The 13,763-nt window shown below is 40.5% G+C and overlaps 1 protein-coding gene across 4 annotated transcripts in view; it reads left to right on the top strand.

The window, feature by feature from the left end:
• The window catches only part of LOC113922723 (anthrax toxin receptor 2-like), a 35,484-nt gene that overhangs the window by 2,930 nt on the left and 18,791 nt on the right, over window positions 1–13,763 (top strand). For 2 of the 4 annotated variants that reach the window (XM_027594964.2, XM_027594952.2), the window contains exon 1: window positions 12,087–12,112. The exons of 1 other annotated variant lie outside the window; for it this stretch is intronic. The gene's annotated coding sequence lies outside the window, so the exon portion shown is untranslated. Of the gene's footprint in view, window positions 1–11,897; window positions 12,113–13,763 lie in introns of those variants that run through there. One more of the 4 variants, XR_003520056.2, reaches the window with a different exon arrangement.

Raw genomic sequence — 13,763 nt, 5'->3', positions numbered from 1 at the left:
GGATGGTATTTTGATGGGGATTGCATTGAATGTGTAGATTGCTCTAGGTAGCGTTGACATCTTCACAATGTTTGTTCTTCCAATCCAAGAGCATGGAACGTTTTTCCATTTCTTTGTGTCTTCCTCAATTTCTTTCACAAGTATTTTATAGTTTTGAGTACAGATCCTTTGCCTCTTTGATTAGATTTATTCTTAGGCATCTTATGGTTTTGGGTGCATTGTAAATGGCATCGACTCCTTAATTTCCCTCTCTTCTGTCTTGTTGTTGGTGTATATGAATGCCACTGATTTCTGTGCATTGATTTTATATCCTGCCAGTTTACTGAATTCCTGTATGAGTTCTAGCAGTTTTGGGGTGGAGTCTTTTGGGTTTTCCACATAAAGTATCATATCATCTGCAAAGAGTGAGAGTTTGACTTCCTCCTTGCCGATTTGGATGCCTTTGATTTCTTTTTGTTGTCTGGTTGCTGTGGCTAGGACTTCTAATACTGTGTTGAATGGCAGTGGTGATAGTGGACATCCCTGCCGCGTTCCTGACCTTAGGGGGAAAGGTCTCAGTTTTTCCCCATTGAGAAGGATATTCGCTGTAGGTTTTTCATAGATGGCTTTTATGATATTGAGGTAGGTACCCTCTATCCCTATACTCTGAAGAGTTTTGATCAAGAAAGGATGCTGTGCTTTGTCAAATCCTTTTTCTGCATCTGTTGAGAGGATCATATGATTCTTGTTCTTTCTTTTGTTAATATATTGTATCACGTTGATTGATTTGCGGATGTTGAACCAACCTTGCAGCCCAGGGATAAATCCCACTTGGTCATGATGAATAATGCTTTTAATGTACTGTTGGATCCTACTGGCTAGTATTTTGGTGAGAATTTTTGCATCCCTGTTCATCAAGGATATTGGTCTCTAATTCTCCTTTTTGATGGGGTCTTTGTCTGTTTTGGGGATCAAGGTAATGGTGGCTTCATAAAATGAGTTTGGAAGTTTTCCTTCCATTTCTATTTTTTGGAACAGTTTCAGGAGAATAAGTATTAATTCTTGTTTAAATGTTTGGTAGAATTCCCCTGGGAAGCCATCTGGCCCTGGGCTTTTGTTTGTTGGGAGATTTTTGATGACTGCTTCAGTTTCCTTAGTGGTTATAGGTCTGTTCAGGTTTTCTTTTTCTTCCTGGTTCAATTTTGGTAGTTGATACATCTCTAGGAATGCACCCATTTCTTCCAGGTTATCTAATTTGCTGGCATAGAGTTGCTCATAATATGTTCTTATAATTGTTTGTATTTCCTTAGTGTTGGTTGTGATCTCTCCTCTTTCATTCATGATTTTGTTGATTTGGGTCATTTCTCTTTTCTTTTTGATAAGTCTGGCCAGGGGTTTATCAATCTTATTAATTCTTTCAAAGAACCAACTCCTTGTTTTGTTGAACTGTTCTACTGTTCTTTTGGTTTCTATTTCATTGATTTCTGCTCTGATCTTTATTATTTCTCTTCTCCTATTGGGTTTAGGCTTTATTTGCTGTTCTTTCTCCAGCTCCTTTAGGTGTAGGGTTAGGTTGTGTATTTGAGACCTCTCTTGTTTCTTGAGAAAGGCTTGTATTGATATATATTTTCCTCTCAGGACTGCCTTTGCTGCATCCCTAAGATTTTGAACAGTTGTGTTTTCATTTTCATTGATTTCCATGAATATTTTTAATTCTCCTTTAATTTTCTGGTTGACCCATTCATTCTTTAGTACGATGCTCTTTAGCCTCCATGTATTTGAGTTCTTTCTGACTTTCCACTTGTGATTGGTTCTAGTTTCAAAGCACTGTGGTCTGAAAATATGCAGTGAATAATCCCAATCTTTTGGTACCGGTTGAGACCTGATTTGTGACCTAGGATGTGATCTATTCTGGAGAATGTTCCATGGGCACTAGAGAAGAATGTGTATTCCGTTGCTTTGGGATGGAATGTTCTGAATATGTCTATGAAGTCCATTTGGTCCAGTGTATCATTTAAAGTCTTTATTTCCTTGTTGATCTTTTGCTTCGATTATCTGTCCATTTCAGTCAGGGGGGTGTTAAAGTCCCCCACTATTATTGTATTGTTGTCAATGTGTTTCTTTCCTTTTCTTATTAATTGCCTTATCTAATTGGCTGCTCCCATGTTAGGGGCATAGATATTTACAATTGTTAGATCTTGTTGAATAAACCCTTTAAGTAGGATATAGTGTCCTTCCTTATCTCTTATTACAGTCTTTGTTTTAAAATCTAATTTGTCTGATATAAGGATTGCCACCCCAGCTTTCTTTTGGTGTCCGTTAGCATGGTAAATGGTTTTCCATCCCTTCACTTTCAATGTGGAGGTGTCTTTGGGTCTAAAATAAGTCTCTTGCAGACAGCATATCGATGGGTCTTGTTTTTTTCTCCAGTCTGATAGCCTGTGTCTTTTGATTGGGGCATTTAACCCATTTACATTCTGGGTAACTATTGAAAGATATGAATTTAGTGCCATTGTATTGCCTGTCAGGTGACTGTTACTGTATATTGTCTTTGTTCCTTTCTGGTCTATGTTACTTTTAGGCTCTCTCTTTGCTTAGAGGACCCCTTTCAATATTTCTTGGAGGGCTGGTTTCGTGTTTGCAAATTCCTTTAGTTTTTCTTTGTCCTGGAAGCTTTTTATCTCTCCTTCTATTTTCAATGACAGCCTAGCTGGATATAGTATTCTTGGCTGCATATTTTTCTCGTTTATTGCTCTGAATAGATCATGCCAGTCCTTTCTGGCCTGCCAGGTCTCTGTGGATAGGTTTGTTGCCATTCTAATGTTTCTACCATTGTAGGTTACAGATCTCTTCTCCTGAGCTGCTTTCAGGATTTTCTCTTTGTCTCTGAGTCTCATAAGTTTTACTCTTAGATGTCAGGGAGTTCACCTATTTTTATTGATTTTGAGAGGGGTTCTCTGTGCCTCCTGGATTTTGATGCCTATTTCCTTCCCCACTTTAGTGAAGTTCTCTGCTATAATTTGCTCCAATATACCTTCTGCCCCTTTCTCTCTTTCTTCTTCCTCTGGGATCCCAATTATTCTAATGTTGTTTCATCTTATGGAATCGCCTATCTCTCAAATTCTGCCCTCGTAATCCAGTAGTTGTTTATCTCTCTTTTTCTCAGCTTCTTTATTTTCCATCATTTGGTCTTCTATATCACTAATTCCCTCTTCTGCCTCATTTATCGTAGCAGTTAGAGCCTCCATTTTTGATTGCACCTCATTAGTAGCCTTTTTGATTTCGACTTGGTTACATTTTAGTTCTTTTCTTTCTCCAGAAAGTGTTTCTCTAATATCTTCCATGCTTTTTTCAAGTCCAGCTAGTATCTTTAAAATCATCATTCTGAACTCTAGTTCTGACATCTTACTAATGTCCATATTGATTAGGTCCCTGGCAGTCGGTACTGCCTCTTGTTCTTTTTGTTGAGGTGAATTTTTCCATCTTGTCATTTTGTCCTGAGGAGAATAGATGAATGAGAGAACAAAATGCTAACGGGGTAACAATGTCCCCAGAAAAAATACATTAAACAAATCAGAAAAGACCTTTTAGAAAGTGGTCAGTTTTCTGTTCAGATAGTTGTTGCTATTCCTTTCTTCGATCTGTTGAGTTAGTAGGTGTTCAAAATGGTTTGAACCCTATCCAGCTGAATTCCTGGGGCCAGACAAAATCCAGGTCTCCTACTCCTCCGCCATCTTGCCCCTCTATGAGCATTTCCATTCTTTCTTTCTTTTTGCTCCTCTGACTGGATAATTTCAAATGCCCTATCTTCTAGTTCACTGACTGTTTTTTCTGCTTCTTTGAGTCTGTTACTGAACTCCTCTGTTGAATACTTCAGTGCAGTCATTGTATTCTTTAGCTCTAGGATTTCTGTATATTTTTATGGTTTCTATTTCTTTGTTGAATTATTTCCATCGTTTTAAATTTGTTAAGACTTGTTTTGTGGCTTAACATGTAATCTGCCTTGGAGAATATTACACAAACACTTGAGGAAAATGCATTTTGCTCTTGTCACATAGAGTGTTCTCTACATATCTGTTAGGTACAACTAGTTTACACTGTTGTTCACATCTTTGGTTCCCTTATTTATCTATTTCCTTATATTTTGTCCAGTTTTTCTATCCATTTTTGAAAGTAGAATATTGAAGTCTTCAACTTCTATTGTAGAGATTTCTAATTCCCTCTTAAATTCTGTCAGTGTTAGCCTCATAACTTTTGGAGCTCTGATGTTTTGTGCATATCTGTTTATAAATGTTTTATTTTCTTGAATATTTTGCCCTTTTATGAATATACAATGTCCTTCTTTGCCATTTATAACAGTTTCTTACTTAATGTCTCTTTTGTCTAATATAGTTATTCTAGCTCTCTTTGGGTTTCTGTTTGCCTTGAATATCTTTCTGTACTTTCACTTTCAACCTGTTTGTGTCCTTACATCTAAAGTGAGTCTCTTGTAGACAGCATACACTTAGATCTTTCTTTCGTCTATTCTGCCAATCTATCCCTTTGGTCTGGATAGTTTAATCCATTTACATTTAAAATAATTATTATATGGAAGGACTTCTGCCATTTTGCTATTTACTTTATGTATGTTTTCTAGATTTTTGCTTCTTATTTTCTCCTTTTCTGCCCACTTCTGAGAAGGGAACCAAAACTTATTACTACAAAATAAAATAATCAATTTTTGATTCCCTTCTTATTTCCTTTGTGAATATTCTATTATAGATATTTTCTCTATGATTACATGAGCATTAACTGTAACGTGCTAAAGCTATAACAATCTAATTATAATTAATGCCATCTTAACTTTAATCACACACAAGAACTCTGCTTCTTTACTGCTGCAACCCCCCCTTGTGTCAATGTCACAAATTGCATCTTTGTACATTGTGTGCCCAATAACATAGATTTATCATGACTTTAATGCATTTCTTTTGAATTCTGAAGAGAATAAATGTTCAGTTACAAACCAAGATTATAATAATGCTAGCTTTTATTTTTTTCAGCATTCTTAAAATTTTATTTTCTCTTTTTTTTAATTTTTTATTGTTATGTTAATCACCATACATCATTAGTTTTTGATGTAGTGTTCCGTGATTCATTGTTTGTGCATAACACCCAGTGCTCCACACTGAACATGCCCTCTTTAATACCCATCACCGGGCTAACCCATCCCCCCAACCCCCTCCCCTCTAGAAACCTCAGTTTGTTTTTCAGAGTCCATCGTCTCTCATGGTTCGTCTCCCCCTCCGACTTACTCCCCTTCATTCTTCGCCTCTTGCTATCTTCTTCTTTTTTTTTTCTTAACATATTGCATTATTTGTTTCAGAAGTACCGATCTGTGATTCAACAGTCTTGCACAATTCACAGCGCTCACCATAGCACATACCCTCCCCAATGTCTATCACCCAGCCACCCCATCCCTCCCACCCCCCACCACTCCAGCAACCCTCAGTTTGTTTCCTGAGGTTAAGAATTCCTCATATCAGCGAGGTCATATGATACATGTCTTTCTCTGATTGACTTATTTCACTCATAATGCTAGCTTTTATATTTGCTCTTGTATTTATCTTTACCAGAAAGATAAATCTTGATCTTTTTATGTTCATATGACTTCAAGTTATTATTTAGTGTCCTTCTATTTTAATTTGTATGACTCCTTTGACTGTAGGTGTGGGGCAGGTTCAATGGAAATGAACTCCCTTAGCTTTTGTCTATCTGTGAATGTCTAAATTTCTCCCTCACCTATGGAGTTTTATAGAATTTGGCATTCTCACTTGACTTTTTTTTTCTTTCAGCACTCTAAATATTTCCTCTACTACCTTCTGACCTCACAGGTATCTGATGAGAAACAACCTTACTGAAGACTACTTGTATGTTACAAGTCTTTCTTCCTGCTCAGGATTCTCTTGTTGTCTTTGTCTTTCAACAGTTTTATTATAATGTGTCTTAGAATGGGTCTTTAGTTTATCACAATTGAAGTTAGTCAAAGTTCTTGGATTTGTTGGTTTATATATTTTATCTAATCTTGGATTTTAAAAAAAATTTAGTTCCAGTATAGTTAACATACAGTGTTATATTAGATGCAGGTGTACAATATAGTGATTCAACAATTCTATACTTTATTCAGTGTTCATCAAAATAAGTGTACTCTTAATCCCCTTCACCTATTTCACCCATACCCCCACCCACCTCCCCTCTGGTAATCATCTGTTTATTCTCTATAGTTAAGATACTGTTTTTTGGTTTGACTCTCCTTTTCCTTTGTTTGTTTGTTTCTTAAATTCCACATATGAATGAAATCATATGCTATTTTTCTTTCTCTGACTGACTTATTTCACTTAGCATCATACTCTCTAGATCTATCTATATTGTTGCAAGTGGCAAGATTTCAGTGTTTTTTATGGCTGAATAATATTCAATTTGGGACATGTGTTGCTGCTATTTCTTCAAAAAATGTTTCTGCTCTTTTCTCTTAGCTCTTTCTCGGATTCCCACAATGTATATGTTGTTCTGCTTCATGGTTTCATATAGGTCCCAAAGATGCTGATCACTTTTCATTCTTTTTTCTTTCTACTTCTGACACTTAAAAATTTTAATTATCCTATCCTCAGCTTCCCTGACATTTTGCTATGTATGCTCAAATCTGCTATTGAATCACTCTAATAAATTTTTCAATAAAATTATTGCACATTTCACCTTCAGATTTCTGGGGTTTTTTAATAATTAGTTTTTTGTTGGTGTCCTCATTTTTTTCATATATCATTTTCCTGATTTCCTTTATTTCTTAGTCCTTATTTTTCTCTTACCTCTGAGCATATTTAAGGTAGTTGCTTTAAGCCTTTGTCTACTCAGTCTGATGCCCTGGCTTCCTCAGGAATGGTTTCTGTAAATTTGTATTTAGTTCCTTTGAAAGACCCATGTTCTCCTAGTTTTTTGTATGTTTTGTGATTTACTTTTGTTGAAAATTGGGTGTTTTGTTATTTTAATGTGATAGTCTAGAAATCAGAATTCCCCATGGGTACTGGGCTGCTTTTGCTTTTTTTTTATCTATTGTAGAAGTGTGTAGATTTCCATTTCTTTTGAGGGCTTTACAAACAGTTTTTTGCAAAGAATATAAGAATATCCTTGTTGTATGTGATTACTGGAATTTTTGTTCCTTTAGCTTATATTCAGCTAAGGTTTTGACAGATTTCCTTGAATGCCAGGAGCTAGAACAAACATAAAACAGCACAAAAATTTAAAACAAAACACAGAAAACAAACACATCAACCAGCGTTTGCAAATGGTTCTTTGCTGGGCATTCCTTTACCACTTAGTTAGGTTTGCTCAGAGCCTAGAGATCAGTCCAAAGTGAAAGCTTAAGGTTTCTTGGGGATTTTTCTAAGCATGCTTCAGACAGGCTTTTTTTTTTTTTTTAAGATTATTTATTTGAGAGAGAGATGGAGAGACCACAGTGGGGGAGGAGCAGAGGGAGAGGGGAGAGAAACTCAAGCAAACTCCATGCTGAGTGCAGAACCCAATGCAGGGCTTGATCTCACGACCCTGAGATCATGACCTGAGCCAAAACCAAGAGTCAGACACTAAACTGACTGCACCACTCAGGTGCCCCTGTGGCTTTTTAAATGTACCTGTGTCCACAACTGTTTTTGAACCCTCTAATTGACCCCAGCCAGGGGTCAGATTGACCCAGACAGGTTAGAAGAGATGTGCACAATAATTGTAAGGTCTGCACTGCTTTCTCTGGTTCAAGGACAGCTTGGAACTGGGCTATTAATCAAGACCAAAACTGCCACCAGGCTAGAAGGAGAGTGAGGGAAGTGTGATTAAAAATGCCACAAACCTTACCTATCATTTTGAAGATGGCTGTTTCTTGATTGGGCATTTACTTTATTGCTATAAACCTTTGATTATTTTGTAGAGCTCCTACAGAGCAGAAAGTTGGTACAGAAAGCTTCTGTTATTTTGTTTTGTTTTGATGTTACTACTGGCGAAGAAGGCTTGGAGTTTCAGAATCTGCCCTTTTGTTGACATCCTCCATGCTACTAGTTTTTATTTGTACTTTCATTTTTTTCATTTGTCAAGAAATTCTTGAACATAAGTTTAAAACCAAACATATTGCAAACTTCACAACAAAAACTTGAGGATCCTGCATCCCTCCTCCCCACATTTGATCCCATTTCTCAGAAACAGCCATTACAAATCTTCCAGATTTTTCTCATTTTAATTAGAAATCAATTCTAAATTAAATTAATTTAGTTAATTAAATTAGTTATAAATTAATTTATAATAACATGCTAATACAGTTGCTGCTTCTTGCTGTTTGAGGTTTCCTCATTTTCTATTGACTTCTGACTATGAAAGAAGAGAATTTAGCTTTCTTATAGTTCAGCTGTCCTACTTGAATCTTGCCCACCTTTTCCATTCCCCCAGCATAGTGATATCACTAAGATATTTTGGACTCAAGCTTCAGCAGTAGAGATGCCCTCAAATGTCTGGTGATTTCCATCTCTCCGTTCTCATTTAAGTGTGGGATGCTAAAACATGATTGGAGCTGGAACTCCATGTGGTTGTTCCATACTCGTGTTCCATACTGCCTCTCTCCTAAGGACCTGTAGGTCCCTGTGGTTTTTCCCACTGCCCACAAGCACTCACATTCTTCTGTGTTCTAGAGGCTAGACATTCCTTCAAATAATCATAAGCTAGAAACTTTCCCAGGGCAGGTAAGGTGGGTTGAAGACTCTTGTTTCCTGTGAATCTTCTTTGGAAGATCCTCTTCACTCTGGGGGAAAGCAGGGGAGAGTAGTAATGAGAAGGAAAGTGGGAAGTGTTACCATTAGTTAAGAAAGGGATTGTCTTCCTTGCAATTTAGCATGGCGCTTCTGTGAGAAAGTTGGTATTGTGGGTAAGTTGTCAGAGTCTATTGCTATACTCCTAGCAATTGTTGGCACAGCAGTATCACCCCAGTCCCCCAAGTCCAATGGGGAGAGCATGGGATTTACAGCTAGATTTGGGTTCAGATCCATGCTACCCATGAAAATTGTGCCAAATTCCTTGACCTGTGAGAGCCTACTTTTTCATCTGTAAAATGGGAATAATGCTAATATCATTGGGTTGATTCAGAATTGGAAATCATGCATATAAAGTGCTTCATATATATGTGCTCCATGAATGATAATCCTGACATAGTTGGAATCATCTATCCTTAATTTCCTCACCATCTGTTGATAATTTTAGATGAAACTTAAAAGAGGCAGTAAGAATGGTAGAGAGGAGAAGGATGCTCTTGGGTATGTGAGAATCATACATATAAACATGATGTTTAGGATGTTTATTGACATAATCATCACTGGAGGAAAGAGGAAGGGCCTCTTTGTGGGTTCCTCAAATTCATATGAGACAGGAAAGACATGAACTGTCATAGATCCAGAAAAAGAGTCCAGGCTAGGGCATCAGACTGTTTCACCCCTAATATCAGCAGGATCTTGACCAAGACACTTAGTGAACCTCACATTTGCCAATCACAAACTTGAATTAGTACAGAACTATAGAGATGTTGGATTGCAAAGATCTTTGAACCCTGGATTGGTAGGGCACATTTAAGGGCTTCCCATCTAGACAGAAGGGGACATCATAAGCCTCCAGCCCCCTTCAGCATCTTTACCATCCAGGAACTAAAGTGAGCCAATGAGTAAGAAACTAAAAATAGGGAGAGGAAGGATCTGTGGCTTTCCTTGCTGGTCAGGCCATGATGGCAACAGAACATCAGTGTCCCAGGTCTGTTCCTATCTCTCCCCTTGCAGTGGTGCTGGAATAGGCCTTTCATGTCTAGAGTGGCTCAGCTTTGAAGGATGAAGGGAAATAAAATAGTCTGAGTAGCACATCCTTCCGGGCCTGAGGTGCAGGCTCCTATTGGGAATGTCTCTTCCTGCTCTGTGAGTGCTGGAAAACATGAAGGTGTGAGCAGAATTTTTGTGTGTCATGAGGGATGGTTGGCAGATCTGACTTAGGCTTACAAATGGATCCCAACCTAAGGAGGTATGTCAGGATAGTCTGATGCCTAAGAATCCAGAGTTCAGCAGAAGATTACAGGACTGGCTTGGGTCACTCTCTGAGGCTGGATCTGTTGCTTCCAAGAGGTATGTAATGGAATGTGGCGCCAAAAGCCCTGTCTTGCACTCCACTATACATCTTTAAAGAGTAGAAGAGGAGCAGACAGCTGTTAATGGCTATTCCAAAGGAAAGTGGAGGACTAAGAGAGCCAACATATCAGAATCAAAATGTGTTTTCCAACAAATGCATCCTCCTTCATTTCTTGTCCACCTACCATAACCACCCACCATAACCAAACCAACCATCCTGGTTTGCCACTTAAAGTCCTTCCTCCCTGGAAGTCACTTGGTCCCAAGCATATGGGTCTGGTTATTCAACCTTCCCACCATTCACACTGATGAAAGTCACCACCAGAGTGACCCGAGGGTGTGTGGCAGACTTCAGTTATGTGGGATAAGGAGGAGCTTGCTAAAGGGACTATGGGAAGTAGGGGGCAGAAACTTCCCACCCAATGTATATGCCTCATCCCTCTGACTCAAGTCTTTGTTTTAGGTCAGACAGTGTGAACAATTGGAAGGACATTTACACATTTGTGGATGATGTGGTGAAGGAGTTTCCAAAGTAAGGCTCTCCATGCTACAGGATGTTTTCTTCTGACAGGAAGATACACAGCTGCTTAGATTCAGTGGGCCTGGGAGTCCCTCAGGCCAGAAGCACAGTGCCCACAATGGTGTTCTGAAGCAGGAAAGAAGGAAAGTCAAATTGTCCCATTGGTTCTCAGCAGCATTTGCTGGCTCTTGCCTGAGAGTCAGGCCACATTAAAGGGGATACAGTCTGCTTCTGAGAACCATACCAGCTTGGAAAGGAAGTTAAAGCATGCTGACCAGTAACTCAGTAACTGAACACCTGATTAAATGATGCCAATGGCCAAGAGAAAGGGACAAAAGTCTTGCATGACAATATAAAGGAAAAAACAAGAATTCCTAGAGAAAAAGTCAAGGATAATTACCTAGAAGATGTGGAAATTTGAACTAGGCCTTGAAGAATGGGGAAAGACAGGGTAACAGGAACCATCAAAGAGACTTCTTGTGGAGTGAATGGTCTGTTTGGTGGTAGAGTGGGTATAGTCAGGAGAAGACTGGGAGATGAGGCTGGACAAGTCAACGTGGAGCCAATAATATATGGGCTCTTAATGCCAGGCCACAGGACTTGAATTTCCTACTGGGAGCTATAAAGAGGTATAGGATTCTTGAGTAGGGGTCTCACATGATTAAGGATGTGCTTCAGGAAAATAAGTCTGTTAATAAGTGGATAAAATGAGTTGGAGGAAGAGCCAAGAGCAAAGAGCTCAGCTAGGGACCTATTGTAACAATTTATCTCAATGATACTGAGGGTCAGCAGACCAGATGACAGTAGCCAGAGGATGGAAAGGAAGGGATACATATAAATGGCTGCCAAGAAAGAGAATAATTTTTTTGACAAGAGAATGAGGTGAGGAAGGATTTAGGAGGAAAGGGAATGAAGGTCCAAAGAATGTTACAGTAGAAGAGAGGCCAGGGGTGAGCCCCTCATACAGGAATGTGAAGGTGTTTATTTCTTTGTGATGTACTGTGATACCTCTGTGTGTGTTTCTGTGTGTGTGTGTGTGCGTGTGTGTGTGTGTGTGTGTGTGTGTGTGTGTATCTTTTGGAATGCATTCTTTAAGAATTAAAGAATGGAGCAGGATGCCATCTTGGCTTTCTATTCTAAGGAGGTCACACATCTTACAGGCCTCAAAATTTTTCACTACATTTATGGGAACTTCCAGTGTTTGGGAAATGAGACTGAAAGTAGAAGAGTTGTAGTGGAAAGTGTGGAAAATGACATAGACCCCCCCTCACTGGCAGCAGTGAACCCTGTTTTTTTGAGCTTTATTGGCATCATTTTAAGCCTGTGTTGATGGCTTCTCACAAGCACGTGCTCCCTCCCCAGCTTGAAAAATGCGGATGTCCTTCATCACCTACTCCACACAGGGCCACACCCTTATGAAGCTCACCTCAGACAGGTAAGCACTGATTTGATCCCCCATGGCAGACACAGAAGAGCCAAGTCTCAGGGAGAGCCAGGAAGCTGAAGAGTTCCCTGAAACCACATTGGGAAGGCCAATGGAGTGCAGGCTGAGCTGGCTTGACCTCCACTCATTGTGCACCCTGACCCCCAGATCTGGCTCCCTAGCCCTCTCTGAGCCCTGGCTGCACTGACATTGGCAGACTATATGCTGCTAGACCATCTCCGCCCCTCTAAGCCCTGACCTACAGCTGTCCTGAGTTCTTCCCTCCATACTCTTTGATTTTCTTAGAATGGGCTATATGTGAGGACTCCCAGGATTGTATGGAGCAGATGTGCAGGTCCTTTATGAACAGTGACCTGTGTTTTGTGTCACTCTCTGCCCTGGTCCAGTGTGGGAGGAGGGGTGGATGGGAGACAGATCAGTCCCAGGGAGGAAGGGATGGGCAGCATTGAAGTATTGATGTTTTCAGTGGAGGGGATTTTGATTCCTTTTGGGTCTGAGACAAGGGAGCCCATGAGTGGGGTTCTGAACACAGGCTGGGATAAGGCGTTTGAGGAAGGCATGACATGCCTGCATCCTAGGTAGGCCATGGTGGGCCCAGCAGTTTGCCCAAAGGTCTGAAAGTGGGAAATTATGGAGGTTAAGATTCTCATGGACACAAATGACTGAAACCTAATTTAGAGAGGGTGAAGCATCAAAGAGAGATTAAGCACCCTTAGGACGAGATGGGCCCCAGGATATGTAGCCCAGAGCTGCCATTCAGATCCGTGGAGAGAAGCCAGGAGCCACAGAGTGGTGATGTCAGTGCATGGAGACAGCACTCTCATGCCTGACTCCAGGACAAGCAGGAAGTGGACAGACTGCTCCAAGCACTAGTGGAGGCACGGATTTGTGCATATGTGTGGTTATGTGTTTAGGACAGAGAGACCTGAGTGCATAGGAGGTGGAAGGAATCAAGTCCATTGGGAGTGATGCTGGCAGGTGGCAGAGAGATGCAAGGCTGCTGGGCAGGGGGCTCTGGTGGAGGAGCTCCCCTTGGGGAGGGGAAGACCTCTGCCTTCTTCAAGGTGGGAGTCTCAGGGCCCAGATGTGAGAAGCTGTGTGGGGGCTCAGGGAGGGCCTCCCGGGTATCTCTGGACAGGGAACATAGTGACATCTTCCACAAGCGAGGGTTCAGGAGTGGGAGTGGTACCCAGGGAAGTGGAAAGATGTAGAATGATGTCTTTGTGAGGGAGTAATACTTAAAGAGGAGTCTAGCTGAGGGTGATAGGAGCCTGTATTCCTTCCAAGTTCAGAGCTAGGAGTAGGGCTGGAGAGGCAGCACTTCCTTGGGGGCATTGGGGCAAACAAGCATTTGCCTGGCCAGGGGCCTCCTAGGCCAGAGACTAAAAAGGAATGAGAGTTCCCCCATATTTGAGGGTTCAGTCAGAAAAACAAAAATTTTCCAAAATGTGACAAGAAGAAGGAGAGTGCTTCTGCTGGGCTGGGCAGTGCCTGGTTTGGCCTCCCCTGGCCACAGGTCCCAGGCCTCTCCTCCTGGGCTGGGTTGAGCTGCACTGGACCCAGGGCTCTCAGGTCTCCCCCACAGCAACATCTCCACTACCCACAGTGAAAAGCCTTCTCAGAGTCCACGCTTTCCTAGCTT

The sequence above is a fragment of the Zalophus californianus genome, chromosome 15, assembly GCF_009762305.2.
Source record: "Zalophus californianus isolate mZalCal1 chromosome 15, mZalCal1.pri.v2, whole genome shotgun sequence".
NCBI classification, from domain to species: Eukaryota; Metazoa; Chordata; class Mammalia; order Carnivora; family Otariidae; genus Zalophus; species Zalophus californianus.
The sequence above is the reverse complement of the archived record's forward strand: the minus strand, read 5'-3'. Positions and strand labels throughout refer to the sequence as shown.